Below are 12,728 nucleotides of genomic sequence, written 5' to 3'. Positions count from 1 at the left end.
TCTGTTATTGTGAAACAGGTTTGGTGGAAAGGACTGTTTTTATATATTTATTTTTTCCAGCCTTTTACCCCTACTTAATACATTATTTTACTTTGGCATCCTTGTTTTCGTATCTCCACGTTTTTTCTGTCCGTTTTTGTAAACTTTTAACAGATGTTATAAAGCAAACTTTGGATAATTGTAATATTTGCTTTGTGCGTTGCGACCCATGATGTGAAGAATGCCTTCAAGTTTTGGCAAACATTTGGCTTCGTAATAAAGGTAATTTAATATCGAATTGATTCATTCCTTTGACTGATTCCTAGTCTTGGATCTGTATTCCCAGGACAGCACATCTGGCAACAAAAAGTGTTCCCCAGCAGGTGGCGCGATATGCATCACTGCAGAGGCTCCTCAACAGTCGACTCCTTGCCTCAAGAAGTGGTTGTACCCAGTCTCCATATAGGTCACACCACATTCCATATAAATCTGTGCTCCCTTTTTTCTGCTTGCTCAGCACACTGTACTGGGGACACTCTTCTTAGATTGTTTTTTGCGTCACTTATTTGTTGTCATAACTTATTGTTTGCTGCGTTACAAAAACATCAGCTTTCAAGCAGTGCAGGCGCTGTACTTGGGGGATATCGATGGATTATCCACACAGCATGCAAATGTTTGTTTATGTTCATTGAGTTTATGTAGCGCTTTAATCTAAAGCGCTTTACAGTATAAAAACAAGGTACAATAATGAAAGAAGCATATTTAGTGTCTGGGGCCAACCACAATGTCTTGGTGTAGTATAGAGCAAAGGTGGCCTTAGGTCACCCATGCCTCTCCCCAGCAAAGTCTGGAGAAGCTCCTTCCTGAGTCTAATCTTTGGAGTAGGAAAGTGTGCTAGAACTTTCCCACACCCGAGAAAGATCATGGGACATGGAAGGTCATATGGCAGCCCATAAAAAACATCACAATAGACCACACTCCAGGAGTGGGTCACATCACTCCTTGTCTTCTGGACACAAAAGGTAGCAACTCCCAAGGCTTCTCAAAAAAAGCGAAATGTTCCACAGCCTCCTCTTCAGCTGAAGATTGGGAGATATTCAGACAAAAGATGCTTGAAATGTTTTGAAAAGCAGCGAAAACAACCTTGACCTAGACCCTGATGGGGTAAGTAAGTTCCACCTCACTGCTAAAGTCCGGAAAGTGTTCTGAGAAGAGGCAGCATCCATCTGGCAGAAGGTTCGGATCCCAGCTCGAAAAATAAAACTGCGTGCAGCGCTTTAGTGCTGAAGTCGAGCACAAGGATCTCTGAGATGCTTATATTGGGGGCTCAATGCCGAGTGGGGCGGACTTGCTCCCATTATCGGAAAATGGACTGGTGTGCATCGCCCTCGAGCATGCTCTGTTTATATGATGCAATCGTTTATGGTCACAAGGGGGATTCTGTGCCCTTTGGCCTGGAGCCTTCAGGAACGACCCAAGATCGACCCCTAGAGGAGTAGATATTTAATGAGCCAGACTTTTCAGTGCTGGCTGCTGAATTCCGGGATGCAAGCCGGGCACACATCTCCGATTTTTGATATTGTGGAAACTTCACCATAAGATCACGCCAGTGCTGCTTTTCGCCAGAAAGTGGTGAAGGCATTGGGGCTCAGGCCCTCGACCAAACCTATGCAGCAGTATGACCTTATGAGCTTCCTCAACAAAGTGCCAGGGGAATTGTCATACCTTTTGACCCAGTGGTGACAGACTTGGTACACTGTGGAATCACCCATGCTCGTCACCTAAACAGTAACCTGGCAAGCAACTGCAGAACGTTCGCCACTGTCAGGCTAAAGTCAGAGGTGGTTTTGCAGCCCCCACTGCTGGCACACCATCATCCAGTATCAAACAATGTAAATTGAAGTTTATTCTTTAATCTCCTGTGGAAGGGAGGTTGTCTAATTTTGCTGAGGAGTGGGACCACCTCGGACGCTAAGTCATTCAATATGGTTCTTGCCCTCCATATGACCCTCCTTCCTGGCCTAGGGACCCTCCACCTATTGGAGAAGGCCTGTCAGCTTCTGCCAAAGGGTGCCATTGAGGTGGTGGCTCACTCGGAACGAGAGCAGAGATGGTCTTTATTTTCTAGTCCTGAAGACAGACCGAGGCCTCGGTCTCATCGTGGATTTGAGGCTGTTGACCTTACATGTGCATGGACAAATAAAAGGATGGTTTTCCTGGCCCAGATCCTCTAGGTCCTCAGGTTGAGGGACTGGCTGCTGTCCCTGAATCATCAGGACTCCTACTTCCATGTGCCAATCCATCCCAAGTACAGGAAGTACCTGAACTGCATGGTTTCTGATGCCTACTACCTGTCCTGCTGTTTGGTCTTTATTCTGCATATCCAGGGTCTCCACTAAACCTTCGGAACATATGTACCTCACATGCAGTCTTTTACACAGTTTGGGCTTTGCATTGAACTTACAAGATTTCCCATGTGTTACTGTCCCATTCCTCCAATTCCTTGGAGCAGTCTTGGACTTCCACTTGGGCTGGGCCTTCCATTAATGCCTGCCGGTGGCTTAAGTACTCTTCTTGGTTTCAGGAGATAAGTCAATGCCCTTTCATGTGTCCTACTTTTGTGTGGATTTCCTGCTTTCTTTGGACCATAAAGGCCTGCAAATTGGCACTGTGAAGGTGTAGATGGGGTCCATTTCAGTCTTTCAGAGGACACCTTTTTTCCACAGTATTCAGTTACCCAGTTTTTGCAGGTTTTGTGCCACCTGTTCCCCCTTAACCCGTTTGTTGTTCCTTGGTGGGACTTTTCATCCTCATTTTGCTTTTGGGAGCTCCATTTGAGCCTGTGTATTCTTGTTAGTTAAGGTTGCTCACCTTTCAAGTGATTTTGCTTGTGGCATCACTTCAGCAAGATGGTTAATGGAGCTCCTGGAATTATCTGTTAAACCTCCCTACAGGGTGTTTTCCAAGGTGAAGGTGCCTTTGAGAGTAAGGTCACCCTTCCTGTCTCAAGTTATGTGGGATTATCACCTCTAGGAGAGGATGCATTTTCCTGCGTTTCTCCCTCTTCACATCACCCTTCTAAGAAGGAGGAATGATTCCATCTGCTGGACCCGGTGTGGGCCCTCTGCTGCTACGTGTCTCAGATGATGGATGGTCAGGAAAGATTACCAGCTCTTTGTGGGTTATGCTGGTGTTCGTGCTGGCAGTGCTGTTACTAAACCGACCCTTTCAAGGTGACTTACTGCATGCTATGATCTGGCAGGTAAGGATGTGCCTGATGGTCTCAGGGCTCATTCTACCAGAGTCTTGGCACCACATTCTCCCTGCTAAAACCGGTTTCCAATTTCTACATATGTACATATGTAAAGCAGCTACTTTTGGCTTTGCTTCATATGTTTGCCTAACGTTACTATCTGGATACCCTGTCGGGTCAAGACACTCGCTTTGGTTGAGCAGCCCTCCAGAGTTTTCTAGTGTAGGTGATGTCATCTAACCTTCCTTCAGATTTGCCTACTGCAGTGGTAGTTTATCAAAGATGAGTAATCTTTGGGACGAAGGAATACATGTGAAGAACACATTATTTTCTTCCCTGTAATGTTCTTTCGATGGATGTTCCTCCTACAGCTTTTTCATTGCCTTCCAACCTGCCGCTCTTGGTGGATAGCTTGTTCACCTTGTCAGTCTACGGTCCCTTAGCTGCTGGGTGCTAGGGAATTGTGAAACTGAGGTTATTCAGTGCAGTGAATCTATATATAAGGGCCCCAAAGCCCTGTCATGTGTTAAATGCACATCAGTGCTAGGCAGAGGCGTTCTGTGCCAGCTGGTGGCAAAAAAAAGGTTTCTCAGGATAGCTGTCTCTTAAGATAGAACATTTAAACATGAGGATCTGTGGGAGGCACATCCATCAGAAAGACCATTACCAAGAGATACGTAATGTTTTTGTTTTTCTAGAAAATAGTGTACATGAAGTAAAGTTCTCTAGACGCTTGTGCGCGATTTCAGTCTTCTAAGTAATATGATTCCTCACCACTGATGATCAAACTGTTGATGCAGTTTTTGTACAATTACTAACCCTAGGGTGGGGCAAAAGCACCCAGCCAAAATAATAGCCAAACCCCTCTTAAAGAAAGGGGTAGGGTAGTATGGCAGTGAGATTAGGCTGCACTTTCAGGAAGGGTGTAGGTGTCCAATAGCAAATGTTCAATTAGTCTATGCTTGATCTACAGAAAGGCACGCACCTCTCTGGTTGTTAACTGTGCTCATATTTTGTTTTTGTACAGTTCCTGAGTGTTTGTATCCTGTCCTCGATGTCTAGCGCCCTGAAGCCTCTGGGTCAGTGGCCGCGCTATATACATTTATTAAAGTAAAGTAAACAAATGGGGCCACGGGGAGCAGGAACAAGACATTCTAACAGTTACAAATCCTAGTGTTACCCAAAGTACAGTACATTGTCCAACAAGACACAACCCGCTCCTATTTTATATTGTAGGTCTATTAATTGGTGCTAGGCATGCAATACACAAAGACCAGGGCTGGCAGGAAAAGGGAACCAGACATTTACCACGGATGAGTATACAGACCCTTAAGGCCAATGCCAACAATTGAAACACATTTTTTTTTAAACACAGGCCCCCATAAAATTCAGCTATTATTTTTAGACAGTTACCACTGCAATTCACTCCAGGGTAAAATTGTTATTACAAATAAACTGTGACAGTTTTGTGACCGGGTGGCCCCGACAAAGAACCACTCCAGATAAAGGAATACGTTCCAATGGTCTTTATTCTCCAAATATAACAATGTATTTATTTTTACATTTATAGAGCATGCTAAGCCCTGAGGCATCAAGGCATTGTTACATGACAAGTTACTTTCATGATAGTACAAGCATTATATTACAGATCGAGTGATTCCAGCACCCGGATTGTCAGTTTTGCAGTACCCCCAAGGTGTAAGAGGTAATTGGTCGTTGATATTAGGTGAACATCAATGTTTTTAGAGCTCTCTGGAATGTCCAATAAGAATGTTCTGCTTGCAGGGTAGGCGGAAGAAGGTTCCAATGTTTGGCTGCAATGGACGGGTAGCTAGAGCCTCTAGCTCTGGCCCATTTAAATGTGGGCTGGGTGATGCGGTGGACATAAGCTGCCCTTGTGGGTCTGGAGGAGGATTCTTTTATGAATTTTTGAGATGAGTATGGAGGGGCATTCTTGGACTACCATTTGTGTGATGGAAAGTGTTTTGAAAAAAATCCATTCACGAACCGGGAGCCCGTGGGCTTTTTTTCTTGCTGCAGTCAAATGTTTCAGCTTTGGGGATATTCAGAGCTGCTCCAAGTACGTTGTTGTGAATAACCTACTTTTTCCGAATGCTGTTTTCGTGGGACCTGCAAAAAGGGCATTACAGTAGTCAAGCCTCGAACCTACGGTGGCTCGAGCTATAGTAAGGCAACTGTCCGTAGATAGGAAAGGTCTGGATGCGTTGGATTAGCTTACCTTTAGTCTTTGCCTGGCCGAGCCAGTTTTGTGTTCTAGGGGGTTGTCTGTCTCGTCTCTCATACATGGTCTTACTTGACCCTTCACTACACTGGCTTTAGATGTTGTTCTCCCGTCGTCCTACTGTCCCTCCGATCTCTCACTCCGCCTAACCTCCTCCACCTTTTGGTCTTACTTCTCAACTCTGTCTCAGGGTTCGAGATTAAGATTCGATGAACAGGAGCTAAAACCACCTCCTGGGTGTCGGACATTATCCAGTAGGCAGTAGCTACTGCTTGGGAACCTGGAGCGGTAAACCAGCACACTGCAAATCTATCCTTTTCACATGAGATGCACACTGTAACTTTTTATAAAGGTGTACTAGATGTGTCCTAAGTCGTCTTTATTAGCATTCTCAAACACTCACAGTTAATGTCACATAAGCATGTTTGTAAGGCACCAAGTGCCCCGGGAGCGAAAAGTAGCCCCTGTTGCTGTTAAACTAGCCAGGCTCTCCTAGGCTGGAACCAGGAGCTAAATAGCTCCCAGCTGCACTCAATTTCGATCCCTGCAGTGTCTACTGATTCCTGTCGATACCTCTATTTCCTTTCCTCATTTCTCTTATTCTGCTTCCTTGCCTCTTGCTGTTCTTTCGTTACTACTTACCCTCTACTACTAATCCTACTATGTTATTAACACTATCACTCTGTTACCTGTCTTCCCTCCTAATCTTATTCTTCACAGCCGTTAAAACTACTTACTACCTCCCTTGAACTTGCTACTCCCACTACTTAATAGCTCTACTCTCAACTACTACTTCCTCTGCCACTATTACCACTCCGCTACTCCCGCTCTACTCCTCGCATTCATGCACACAAACACTCCACAGACCCTCCTCTCTCTAATAGCCTCTGCACTCCTGTCGCTCTCGCCTCCTCTGATTTCTCAGATATCCACCACCACCACCTCCTGTCCTCAACCCAACTAACCCACCAAATACACACATACACACACACCAGGCTTCCCTTTAAAAAACCCTCCCAGGAACGGCTGCCTAACTTGCCTTCCTTGAGGGGGTGTGATTGGGGAAGGGCTTGGGGGGGGGGGGCTCATAAGGGCTAGTAAGGCTCGCCCCTTTCTATAATGTGTGGCTGTGATTCTCCCATGGTACCTGCTAGGGTCCCGGAAGGTCTGCAGCTTATGGCCTGCTCACTTGTGGGCTCTGACGGTCGTCTTCAGCAGCCCCACCACCTCCATACCAACCAATAAGGAGGGGTTTGGGAGTGGTCCTGCCCTAATTTAGGCACCGCTGAACGGTGAGGAGGGTTGGTCCCCATTCCTCCCCTGATTGGTCCTGCAAGCAGGCCCTGTCACACTATTCAAATTTACAAGCGTGGAGGGTATGGCTTCAGAAATGAGTTAGAAATCACAGGTTAGTGCTCATATTCCAGTTCTTGCCCTAGAACTCCCTGAACCTCAGAAGAGTACAGGGAAAATGGCAGGTAACAACCCACAAAGTCACTTTAGAAGAGTTCTGAGTTGTCATGCACAGTGGCTCAACTTTGTGGAGTACCTGTTTTTTGATGTTCGCTGGATGGAGTTGGAGCAGTCAGTCTTTTGGCTTGGAGGGTGAGCGGAGCAGTGGAATCGAGGTACCAGACCTAGCTCCAGGGGCCCCCATAGAAGACGCAGGGGCTCTCAGGACCAGCTCCTTGCCCCACATAATGGCTCCCCCAAATTAATTTGGTGCAGTGACCGCATAAAGTGCAGTAGAGGGGGTGCTGCTGCTGCTTGATGGTGGAACTCGGACCCCACCTGGATAACCACAGTACGATAAGAGAAGGTGCAGACAAAATGTACTGTTTGGGCAATTCCTCAGATTAAAGAGGAATAGCATTAATAAGGAAGATTTTGTACATGAAGCCAACCAACTGCAAGAGAACCTAATCAAAAGAGGCTACCCGAAGAAAGTTGTGAAGTCATCCCGCAAAAGCGCCACTAATAACAATAGAGAGTCACTTATGGAGTACAGACAAAAAAATGCTCCAGACGACAGCCTAGTCTTTGTGAGTACTTTTAATCCATTGACTAATGAAATCTCCAAAATGATCAAGAGCAATTGGCACATTCTAGAAGAAGCTGACTATCCACTTAACCCAAGTGTGCAGTGTGCATTTAAGAGGAGTAAGAATCTTAAGGAGCTAACATCAAGAAATGATATCCTCACCAAAGTAAATCAAACTACACTCACCGAACAATGGGGTTTACCAAAACCAACTGGACATAGTCCGTGTGGTTCATGCAGCTGCTGTGCACAAACTAAAAGGACCAAATCGAGATTTAGAATTACCTAAACTGTGGGAGCAGAGATCTTTCAGCAACTGTAATACCAATATGGTTGTATATGGAATCTGGTGGCCTTGCGACAGACTGTATATTGGTAGAACGGAAAGAAAAATAAAGGTTAGAATGGGTGAACACAAAAGTTGTATCAGAACTAATACATTAAATGCACCCCTAGTAGGCCATTTTAACAGTGTGGGCCATAAACCTGAAGAATTGAGATGGGCTGTTATAATGAAAAGTGGTCACTTAGATAATGGAAACAGTAAACCCAGGCTTAGTGTACAAGAGCAAAAAATTATTTTTCTTACGAAAAGTCATGTGTTGGGTCTTAAGGAAAATATAGATTGGAGTGTGTTTTTGACCCACTGTTGAGAAACAGTGTCCGATTCCATTACTTAGGCCGTCTATGCATTACATACGCATTACGTGTTGCTTTCTGACACACATCTGGGTTCTGCTTTTGCTCATTTACTTAATGCTAGTTACTAGAGTCACCCTCTATTTTTATGCCCATTTTTACTAATTGGTTTGACATAAGTAAGTTGGCGACCCGTTCCCCATTTAGGATTCTGTTCAGAGGGACGTATTTTCAATCCTTATATGACCATGTACCCACTGGATATTAGATTTACCTTTATGATCTTGTTTCCATTCAGGCTCTAATCATATTTACATTTTTTCATTTTTTTTCACTGCCACCGGATTTTTCGACACAGTTACATCATGGCAGACTTATTTTAACGCAGGACGCGTAGTCCCTGCGATCTTTGTTTACCTTTGTGACGTCCTACGTTGTACACGCCCAATCGTACCCACACTCTCTCACTGCATTTATAGCGCTCCTCCCCTGAGCACCGAGCACGTCGCTTTGAGCGGTCCTGCCCGATTCTCCATTACCTGCCGCGCCTCTCCAGAGCCTCAACATATGGTAAGCAGTCTGTAATCTGGCCTGGGCTCTCAGTGTTTTCACAGCGTCACCCGCGGCAAGCTTTTTCACTATACTCGATGAGCACTGCAGCCTTAAACACGCCGTTGGGATACTGTTGAAGCTTTTTCCTAACAGACGTTCGTATTGTCGTCTGTCGGAACACTCGATCTTGAATTATTTTAACTAAGTACGATGCTCTTTTGGTAATTTCGAGTATCACTTTTGTTTACACCAATTGCCCTGTTTACCCTGATGAGTTGCCAACCCGACCGTTTTTGTCAGTGCTATCTTTGGACACCTGACACTGCACTAACCTAATACCTTAAACGGCATGATACAATCACTCGTGCCTCACTACTACTCGTGGTACTTTATCTCCCATTATTATGACACTCCTGGTAGTCATCTAGACACGTCTCATGACAAGGTGAGGTGTTTTCTTCTCTTACCCACGTGTTTTGAACTTTGTCCTATCTTGACCAAGATGTTTATATTTACATATCTATATTTCTACCCCGTTTCAGGTGTATCCGCCATCAACACTCCGTACTAAGTCACCAGTACACATAACGCTGTACAGCTACACAGTGAGTTGAATAAACTTACCCACATAGAGTGGTTGTGCTATGCCATCTAATTAACAGGCAATGTTTTGCTAGTTTTTTTGCATTCTTTGATTGCAGTCTATCTATATGCCCCTTTATATCCACAGTGATTGTGGTGACTGCCTTGTAGCATTTTTGCCCAGCCACCCAAGGACGCCTTTCCTAATCAACAATATGGTAAGCACCTACGTTATACCACAGCGACTTATTGCTGTGGTTAACAAGATAGGTGACCCTCACTAATTAGGTCCCTCTCTTGTGTTTTTATGAACAGGTCTGGTGTAGATGCCCTTACTCAACTTAACTAAGAAGAGAATTGCAAACAAGTTATTTACAACTGTTCTACAGGGGAACTACACTCTCCCTGGCAAACCGCTTGCTAAATATCTGACACTCAGTTATTTACTACTGATTTGTCCCTCAACCACGAATTGAGCTAAAGACCCCCCTGGGTCCTTACCTATTGGAAACACTATACCCCTGAAGAAGTTCCTGTAACTATATTATCTTTCAGAGGAACGAAACATGTAGGGTCTATGTCAACATTAATATTAAATGCTGTGAATGAGATTAATACCCTCAAAGGTTGCTAATCGGATTAAGACAAAAGTACCAACCATAGAGTAACCAAAATTGTTTAGTACTCTACTTTCTCGGGTTTCCTTTGTTGTTTTGTCAATATGTGGTTTTTTAATATGGTTACTAGGCCTTTGCCTTAAATTGACACCATTTCTGCATTCAAGTATTTGTACGTCGAGTGTGTTGCTAAATAGGTGCGTTTCTATTTATTGTTGCTCTCTACATTTCCCTTGCACCTCACACCTCGTATAGTTAGACCCCTCAGAGGCTTTCTACCATTACAAGGTTGCATTTGCACATTGTCACTTTACGAGATTTTTAATGTTTTCTTATGATGTTTTATTAGAACTGTTTTTTACTTATATGTATTAAAATTGCTATAGTTTTTGATTAATTTTAGTGTGACTTGGTTGAATTCTCCATACACACAAATATTGTTGTCAAGAGTGTACACATGTGACCATTCCCCTACAAGTTCAGTGATCTGTTCCACTGTACTCCACCTGACCTTAAGAGGTAGGGAGTTTGTTTTTCTTATATTAGATAGTTCAATATCTGGTTTACTCCCCCCTCCTTTACACTTAAAGTCCCTCAAGTGTTGTAGAAGAAGCAGTATGAAAGCAAGCCTGGAGACCAAACAGTCGGACATTGCAAACCCAAAGGGCTTAAGCAATGCAAGCAAGAAAAGGAGCAGGAAGATGGACCAGGCAGACAACCTGGAGAAGGACCAGGCAGGCAGATGTGAAGAGATCCAGGCAGGCAGACATGAGAGAAACTGGCCAGGCAGGAGAATAAAAGGGCAACTGGAAGGTGGCAGGGAAAGACTGGCAGAAACCAAGAGGAGAGAAGCAACACGGACCTAACTGAATGCATTAATCCACGTCTGGGTTAATTGCAGGGTGTTTAAATCCCCCTCGGTAAGAAATAAAGGCTCCTCCTGCATAAGGGTGTTGGCATAGCAACGATGGATATGGACCACAAGGCACAAGCGCTGAAGCATGGCACTGGCCCTCTACGCATGTGTGTGTCTGTGATGCTGGAAATGCTTTTTGAGGGATGGGTCCTCCTCATCCTTGTATTGGCGCTTCTCTGTTGGCATCTTCTGTTTGTTTTTCTGCACAGGATTCCAGTTTAGTTATTAGCACCTATAGGGCTACCCTTGGGACGCCCATGGGTAGGGGTACACACATGTACCCCTACTGTATGTTTTTGGGCACCTGAGTGTTGCCCACAGAGCAGGGTATGAGCTGGTGGCAGCTAGATGCTGTCTTGACAGTGGGTCTGGGCAGCCTTTATTTTTGGGATACCCATGCTCTGTCATAGGAATCACTGGATTCCTACACAAAGGCAAGATGTTCACTGGTGGCCTCTTGGTTTCCTTTGCCCTTTCCCCATGTTTCACGAAGTCCTGAAACGCCCTGGCTCTGTTCCCTTCCCCTGAATGGTTGTTGGTTGGAAGGACCACAAAGTCAATATGCATTCTGTGTTTTGGGTGTCTGATTTTGGTTGTGCTCTGAAAGACTGGGGAGTTGGCCCCAATCCACATATTGTGTTATGAGTGTCTGGTTTTGGGTCAATGGCCTGAATGCCTATGTGCCTGATTGGGTGCTGCCAGCATGAATGCGCTTGTCTGTGATTGGCTGGCTGATCTCACACTCGCCTCCTTGTCAGAAGCTGAAATAAGAAACCTAAAGCTCAAGTCAGATTAAGCTTGTATCCTGGGTCCAGCTTCAGCAAGAAGTCTGCAGCTGCTACTCTTCAAGAAATCCAAAGACTACTTTGCTGACTCAAGGACTGAACCAGAGAGGACCTGGATACGCAACCTCTTCCCTTAGCTTCATGGGGAAATGCTCCTCTTCACCCGAAGAGGCCTGAAAGCCAGTCCTGTGTGCCTGCCGTCCGGAAAAGGGATCTTTGTGGGTCAGAAGAGGAGTGGCTGGATATTTTGAAGCCTAAAAGTCCATCCAGGGGAGTGTTCATAACTGCTGGAAGCCAAGTTGCTGAGTATCGCCCAGAAAGATAGGGAAAAGATGGGGTACCCTGGCATAGTGCTGCCTGACGCCCATAGCTGCCAAAGTTCCAACCATTAGAAGAAATCTTCAAGGGGCACAGCTGACATGACCTCTACCCACTCTTTCATGCTGGAGAAGATCCAGGATCGCTGTCTGCAGGGTCCAGAGTTGGTGAGGGTCCGCAGTCCAGTCCTGTGGTCGTGTCCAGGTCGCCAGGTGCCATCCTGAGGTCTGTGCTGCGGCTGCGGGCATCGAAGAACCGAGAGGCAGTGAACCCCAAAATCCTACACCTACTTCTGCCACTGCACCCGTCGCCACTGTAAGTCATTGATGCCCACCAAAGGACTTATCTTCTTCATTCAAGCCTTGTCGAGATCCACAACAAGTTTCATGTTCATAGGACATCCACAGCCACCGCAACAATCCGACATTGGTGACTACCACGACAGACTGGCATTTCTGCCTTTCCGACACTGTTCGGCTCCCTTCTGCTGCTCGACCCCGATGTCCCAGTGCCACCTCCTTCCAAGGGGGGGGGGGGGGGGGAGTCCACACTCAAGTGGCATCATCAGGAGAAATCCAAAAACTCTCATCACTTCGCCTTCCAAGGCACTCAAGGTACTGTGACAAGGAAGAGCATCTTCCATCCTCAGGATGAATCTAGTGGTCCCAGATTTGTCTTGGATCGTGTCCCGTGTGGCCTCCCAGCTACTTTGGGAGTAGTGAGATCTGTAGAAAGAGAAACAACTATTAATGAACATATTTGCAATGGGCTGTAACATACAACATAAAGTACACCTTAACCTTT

General features: G+C 45.4%; 1 protein-coding gene across 2 annotated transcripts in view; it reads left to right on the top strand.

Moving 5' to 3' along the window:
• Window positions 1–12,728, top strand: part of TTC3 (tetratricopeptide repeat domain 3) — a 2,698,168-nt gene that overhangs the window by 1,545,060 nt on the left and 1,140,380 nt on the right. The gene's annotated exons all lie outside the window — the stretch shown is intronic.

This window comes from Ambystoma mexicanum, chromosome 7p, assembly GCF_040938575.1.
Source record: "Ambystoma mexicanum isolate Mex_15411 chromosome 7p, UKY_AmexF1_1, whole genome shotgun sequence".
Lineage (NCBI taxonomy): Eukaryota > Metazoa > Chordata > Amphibia > Caudata > Ambystomatidae > Ambystoma > Ambystoma mexicanum.
Note: the sequence above shows the minus strand (reverse complement) of the source record. Positions and strands in the feature narration are given on the sequence as shown.